Source organism: Rhinatrema bivittatum, chromosome 3, assembly GCF_901001135.1.
Source record: "Rhinatrema bivittatum chromosome 3, aRhiBiv1.1, whole genome shotgun sequence".
NCBI lineage: Eukaryota > Metazoa > Chordata > Amphibia > Gymnophiona > Rhinatrematidae > Rhinatrema > Rhinatrema bivittatum.
This window is the reverse complement of record NC_042617.1, coordinates 566,727,220-566,734,697: the sequence shown is the minus strand read 5'-3', so window position 1 is coordinate 566,734,697 and position 7,478 is coordinate 566,727,220. Positions and strand designations below refer to the sequence as shown.

Sequence of the window (7,478 nt, the reverse complement as noted above, 5' to 3'; positions counted from 1 at the left end):
CACTCTGTCCTTCCTTAACAAGTTATAGCCTGGTATTGCCGTATCCCAATCATGAGATTCTGTAAACCATGTCTCTGTGATAGCAACGATGTCCAGTTCTGCCTCCGTCATTAGGGCCTGCAGATCTGGGATTTTATTTCCCAAACTATGAGCATTTGTAGTCATAGCTTTCCAGGTACTCTCTTTAAGGATATTGCTTTTCCTGTACTCCTTATGAGACTTTAGTTGAGATTTGTTATTCACTACACACTTTCCTTTTGCAGTTGTGCCATTGATGACAGAGTTATCCATCTCAATTAGCTTTTTCTTTTGGTTATGGATCTTGAAATTCTGCATGCATTGATATTTTCTCTTTTCTGGTAACACGTCAATGTTTTTCTCTAGAACTTCTTCAGTTATTAATATAGGGAGGGATTTATGTTCTTGTTGCATTTGATACTGAGTGTGTCTCCTTGTTACAGGTCTAATTCTACCAGAGCCCACTGTGATCCTGTTTTTTAATGATTCACTTGATGACCTGATTGAGTGGGGGGGTATACTTGTTGGCTTCCCATCTGTCAAGAATGGGTGACTGTGGAACACATGTGTTATCCTACCTGAGTCTACTGTATTTCTTTTTCTTGACTCCTGGTTATTCTTTGGTGTTGGGGAATTATTTTCTGAGTAATGCAATGTGGGTGTAATTCTTGTAATTGAAGCTAATTGAGCTTTAACCTCAGTCAGCTCAGTTTTCAAAGAAGAGAGCTGTGCACAGATCGGGCAAGCTCCAAGTCTCCAGATGCTTTCCCTCAGAATAAAGGCTCTACAATAGTTGCATTGGATAGTTCTCATATTGGTAAATTTTTGGATTGGTATTTCCTTAGCTGTTAACTTACTAATTTATCTTGTTGCTAATGCTAATTTAGTCAGTCTATATTAGAAATCTAACCCCAGGGGTGGGTGGGTAGAGGGGTAGGCAGATGGTTTCTAAGTGGAATTCTTCACCCACTCTTCATGACACATAGGGTCAAGAGTTAAAGATATCCACAGTGATATGCCTGAAGATCATTAAGCTACCAAGTGGAGGCTCTTCTGCTCATTATAATCATTGAGATAACATGAACACTTGGAGTGTGGAGGAGTGGGTAAATTATCACAGGTGCATCTGTCTGGAATGATATCCTCTGTGACCTTGCCATCCTGATCCAGGGTTCTCCCTAAGGCTTCCTATGTGGGCAATATCTGGAGTGGACTTGTGCGTGCAGCTGCTCTTGGCCCAACACAAGGTAGTTCAAGGTACTGAGGATACAATACGATAACATGTGAGGTCTGGAAGGTAAAGCCTCTGGAACTTGTCTGTTCTCTCCATCTGCTCAGGGGCATTAATATAGGAAATCTTTAACTCTAATTGTGTTCTGTATCTCTAAAAGGTATCCGCACCAGATTTTATATTTCACCCATGTCTTTTCTTCTTCCCTCCCATCCCTTTGTGATGTCAAATCCGTGTCAGTGTGAAGTAGCTGGGGAAAAGCCCACATTGCCTGAACCTCCAGCTGCTGTACTAGCTGTGTTAAATACCTTCAGTCACGTCAATGTTCTAGTCCATTGCTTGTTCAACACATAGAAGAGGTTGAGGGGGGTCAGCATTGTATATCGGCAAGGAGAGAGCACTGGATTTCTGCTGGGAGCTGCCTGAAGCCCTCTGAAGGGTAGGGTGCGAGAGAGTTTTACTTTTCTTTTCTCATTGAAGGGATTGTCAATGGCTCCACATTATCAGCTTGGCCCGCTGAAAGTTAGGGATGTGTAAGAGACATTTTTTTTTTTTTAAGAGGTAGCTATGGCATATCAGTTGTTTGTGTCCTATTGCATCTATATTCTGTGACATCTCAAGTCCATGGGATTACAAGAAATTTTATTGTTAAGCTTGTACCTCAACAATTTCTTCTTCACACTCTGTATATATCGGGCTTAAAGGACTACTACATATTGGGAATGCAGGATCACAGTGGAAAACTTTAGATGACTCATAGAGACTGTGGGGTTTTTTCAGTCCAACTTCCTCCTCCTCTTTGCTCTGGTGAGGTAGAACCAACATCTCTAGCCCACTCCTTAGCTACAAAGTGTTTCTGGGTACTCTCTTCCCCCTTCACCCTGTAGTAATAAGGCATCTATTTGTAATCAGCCTAACCCGGTGAGTCTGGAGTAGATACTCTCCCAACCACAAAACTCTGTACATCTGTTTCAAGATAGATTTTTTTGGGAAAAAAACCTGAAGTGGCTTTCTGGGACCCGAGGAAGTAGACTAGAGCTAGCAGTGTGCACTAGTTCTGCCTCTCCCATAGAAATTGAGCTGAGCTGGGGGTGGCAACCTGTTCCTACTTTTCCTGCATAAACAGAGCAGAAGAGGAGAAGAGATGGCTGAGGGGGGATATGATAGAGGTCTTTAAGTTCATGAGAGGACTTGAATGAGTAGATGTGACTCGGTTATTTACACTTTCGAATAATAGAAGGACTAGGGGGCATTCCATGAAGTTAGCAAGTAGCACATTTAAGACTAATCGGAGAAAATTCTTTTTCACTCAACGCACAATAAAGCTCTGGAATTTGTTGCCAGAGGATATGGTTAGTGCAGTTAGTGTAGCTGGTTTCAGAAAAGGTTTGGATAAGTTCTTGGAGGAGAAGTCCATTAACAGCTATTAATCGAGTTTACTTAGGGAATAGCCACTGCTATTATTTGCATCAGTAGCATGGGATCTTCTTAGTGTTTGAGTAATTGCCAGGTTCTTGTGACCTGGTTTGGCCTCTGTTGGAAACAGGATGCTGGGCTTGATGGACCCTTGTTCTGACCCAGCATGGCAACTTCTTATGTTAGAACACTGATCAGTTCTGTCCACCCATGGCTGCATGTGTTGGATCATCTTACCCAAAGACTGGATAGCCACATGACCTAGAATTGGATGTTATGTGTTGTCAAAATTGAGAAGGCCATGAAAAGACGATTGAGGGGGGAATATGATAGAGATCTATTAAATCATGAGAGGCCTAGAACGGATAAATGTGAATCGGTTATTTTTCGGATAACAGAAAGTCTAGGGGGCACACCAAGAAGTTAGCAAGTAGCACATTTAAAACAAATCGGAGAAAATTCTTTTTCACTCAATGCACAATTAAGCTCTGGAATTTGTTGCCAGAGGATGTGGTTAGTGCAGTTAGTGTAGCCGGATTCAAAAAAGGTTTGAATAAGTTCTTGGAGAAGAAAGCCATTAATTGCTCTTAATCAAGATGAATTAGGAATTAGTCAATGCTATTACTGGCGTTAGTAGCATGGGATCTCCTTAGTGTTTGGGTACTTGCCAAGTACTTGTAACCTGGATTGGCCACTGTTGGATACAGGATGCTGGGCTTGATGGACCCTTGGTCTGACCCAGTATGGCAACTTCTTATGTTCTTAATGGCCAAGCCTGAAGAGACATAAGGTGATTTGCCTGTGTGTCCCACTATTACTTCAGGCATTACTAGATATGTCACCTTCCAGGCCGAGTTGCTGCTTAGCATACTGGCTTCCAACATTCCCTCACCACCTCTGGTAACCATACTAGCGGGCCGATACAGTACAGTGCGCTCCGATGGATGGACCCAAAGGTAGGCGCTAATTTCTTCGGGCACCGGGAAAGTGCACAGAAAAGCAGTAAAAATTGATTTTCTGTGCACCCTCTGACTTAATATCATGGCGATATTAAGTCGGAGGTCCCGAAAGTTTCCAAAAGTAAAAAAAAAAAAAAAAAAAAGTGAAGTTGGCCCGCGGCTGTTGGGTCGAAAACCGGACGCTCAATTTTGCTGGCGTCCGGTTTCCGAGCCCATGGCTGTCAGCGGGCTCGAGAACCGACGCCGACAAAATTGAGCGTCGGCTGTCAAACCCGCTGACAGCCGCCGCTCCGGTCCAAAAGGAGGCGCTAGGGACGTGCATTCGCCCGCTCTCCCGCGGACTTTACTGTATCGGCCCGTAGGGTAGGGGGAAGGTGCAAGAGAGTAAATGAAGGGATGGACAGGGGAAGTAGGGCTGCATTAAACAAATTGATGGACATGGGTAGAATGAAAACTAGTCTCACATAGTGCAGGCAGCTGCCCCAGTTTAGCCAAATTATAACAGACTTCTCTGAGTAAGTTGCAGCAGCCACCACTTACCCAAATAGCCTGTCAGGGATACTTCCACCCTCTTCCCTAGTTACAATGGCCATTGCACCATTGCCAAACACAAAGTTAACAGTTTCTTACCATTTAGAAACTCCAGATGCATTAGCATTGGGAGTTTAGGAGAAATAATAACATTGGCATTACAAAATATGCATGAAAACTTGCACCTATTTTATTAGCGCAAAGGTTATTGCATCAGCCTGTTGGAGTCTTGACCCCTGGGAAAGACAGATGAATTGAGACTCTCGGTGCTGCGACACTGTTAGCACTGGAGGCGGTTTTATGACCAAACAAGTTCAACCCTGGCCACCTGTGAAACACAATTAATGAAGCCCTACAAAAGAAAGTACACAGACCCACACAAAAAGCTGGAAATATAAAACAATTTTTTCAAAATTAAAAAAATTAACTATGAGGTAGATCTTCAAAACATACGCGCGTGCGTACTTTTGTTCACGCCACTGGCGCGAACAAAAGTACACCAGATTTTATAAGATACGCGCGTAGCCTATAAAATCTGGGGTCGGCACGTGCAAGGCTGCGCAAAATCGGCAGCCTGCCTCCGTTCCCTCCGCGTCCCCCCACCTTCCCCTCCCTTCCCCTATCTACCCCACCCCCCAGCCCTACCTAAATCCCCCCTCCTACCTTTGTTGGGCAAGTTACGCCTGCTTGAAGCAGGCGTAACTTGCGCGCGCCGCCCTGGCATCTCCCGGCACAGGCCGCAGTGCCGGGGGACTCGGGACCGCCCTCCCGGCCTGCCCCGAACCATCGCCACGCCCCCGGACCCGCCCCGGACCGCCCCCTGCCCCGGACATGCCCCGGACACGCCACCTCCTGCCCCTTTTACGAAGCCCTGGGACTTACATGCGTCCCGGGGCTTTGCGCGTGCCGACAGCCTATGCAAAATAGGCGCGCAGGGGTTTTAAAATCTACCTCAATGTATATTAATTACAAGCAAAAAAAAAAAAAAAAAATAGGACAGGGTGGGAAAAACTAGGGACCAAAATATTTACAAGAATTGAAAAAGGGGGCCGGGGCAGTAGGGAGGCCAAAGACAGCAGACTTAAGAGCCTCGCCAAGAAATTCCCAAGCGCCAAGCCAAGTCCATCAGCACTAGGGCTTTGGGGCCGCTGGACCTCAGCTTGGCGCGGATTCTTCAGCCAGAACCACAAGGGTTGCTCGTATCTCCCTCATCTTTTCCAGCATCGTCTGCGTGGCCTGTGCAAACTGCTGCTGAGAAACAGGCTTAGCAACTTGAGCCGGTGCTCTAGCCAGGCCAGCAGACGATGCTGGAAGACACGCGGAGGGTGATGCAGGCCTCCCTCGGCCAGCAAAGGCTGGCCAGACTGGGTCTCCGCGTCCCTTGCACCCTAGTCCAAAAGGGGAGGAGGCCCTACTTGTACGGGGAGAGGATGCTGTGGCCTAGGGTGTGCCGTCTCGAGGTGGTGGACCACCACCGCCGGCACCTCTCCTCCTGATGGTGGCAGGGGTGGGGGAGGAACAGCCTGCTTCTTCCCAGCAGTGGCAGCTGTATCAGCGGGGGCTGGGGTTGGGTCATCACCGGCGGCCTCCTGCTCCTCTTCCTTCTCCTCCGGCGATATGTTCTCATCTATGAAGAGAACAGCAATAGTGTGTCATGTGCCTCCGTTCTGTTAGAGGGTATTGCTCTAGTTGTGTAGGGTAAGGGAAAAGCTAATAAATATGAGTTTATGACAACCTATATGTGGTGCCTAACCGAAAGATACATTCTTGTTCATTCAGAATACCTATTTTACGGGCCGATACAGTAAACTGTGCGGGAGAGCCGGCGAGCGCCCAGGCCACTCTCCTGGGCGCGCAGTTCACTAAGGAAAGGTATGCAAATTAGGGCCCGCACTAAAAAGGAAGCACTAGGGGCACTAGCGCATCCCTAGCGCCTCCTTTTTGACAGAAGCGTTGGCTGTGAGCGGGTTTGACAGCCGACGCTTAATTTTACCGCTGTCTGTTGTCGAACCCGCTGACAGCCACGGGTTCGGAAAACGGATGCCGGCAAAATTGAGCGTCCGTTTTCCAACCCGCGGGCAAACTTTTTTTAATTTTTTATTTTTGGGGCCTCCGACTTAATATCGCTATGATATTAAGTCGGAGGATGTACAGAAAAGCAGTTTTTTCTGCTTTTCTGTACACTTTCCCGGTGGTGGCCGAAATTAACTCCTGCCTTTGGGTAGGTGTTAATTTCTGAGAGTAAAATTTGCGGCTTGGCTGCACATTTTACTTTCTGTATTGCGCGGGACTAACTTATAGGCTCCTCAACATGCATTTACATGTGCGTCGCTATTAGTTTCGGGGGGGGGGGGTTGGCCGCGCGTTTTCAACACGCTATTATCCCTTACTGTATAAGGGGTAAAAATAGCGCATCGAAAACTTGCGGCCTAAAGGGGGCTAACTGTGGGCGCACCAGTCCGAATCGGCCCGTTAGCTGGCTGTTGTTTGATGCTGCCATGCATGTGCAGTGGGCTGTGTGTTGTGACAGGGTTTGAAGTGATGGGTAGTGATCTAAATAGCAAGGCATCTAGGGCCATGAGACTGACTATCCCAGTTGGGTTGGTTAGGGCCCATATCATTTGCATGCAAAGAAATATTTGAATGGTTGTGAAGAACCTGAAGGTTTCCCAGCTAGACCAACGGGTACCTTTTAATGAACACCTCATGACAGCACTGCCTGTGACCCTGAGAGCATTCTTGATGTAACTATGTGTGAATGAGGATTTTGGTAAGCTGAAAGCTGAGGCAGGTCATGAAGAGCAGTAGACCCATGTGTGTGTGCTGATAGAAACAGGAGCTATACAGACCATGAGAATAGGTCTGGAGAAGAACATCTCCAGCCCCAGCCTGCCGAGCTTGCAGCTGGTCCAACCACCTTCTCTTCCGAAGGTGCAGCCACCGGGCCTTCTTCTTTAGCAACTCAGTCTATAGGAAGTAAAAGTTGTGTGCTCATCCTCCCCACTTTCAAAGGAACTAGTCTCCATGGGCAGGAGCCCTGGAAGATGTAGCCTCCCCCTCCTGCTTGCTGTGATGGCAGTGCAGCCTCCTTGTGAAAGAGGGTGCGTAGGAGCCTGAGCAAGTGGCATTGCTGCTGCACCTTCAAATCCATCCCCAGTAACTGTTGCTCGTGCACACCCGTGCCAGTGCACTGATGGTCTGACGCGTCTATGTCAGGACCGCGTTGGGGACCAGGTTTGCCATTGAGCGCCATGGTCGCCCTTGATGCCGTCAAGGTGCTGGGGCGCTCTCAATGCCATTGAGGTGCAAGACTGCCCTCGATG

At 47.3% G+C, this 7,478-nt stretch overlaps 1 protein-coding gene across 1 annotated transcript in view; it reads left to right on the top strand.

The window, feature by feature from the left end:
- Positions 1-1,520: 1,520 nt before the first annotated feature.
- The window catches only part of LOC115088352 (nuclear receptor coactivator 7-like), an 83,165-nt gene continuing 77,207 nt past the window's right edge, over positions 1,521-7,478 (top strand). The window contains exon 1 of the mRNA XM_029596533.1: positions 1,521-1,688. The gene's annotated coding sequence lies outside the window, so the exon portion shown is untranslated. The remainder of the gene's footprint in view (positions 1,689-7,478) is intronic.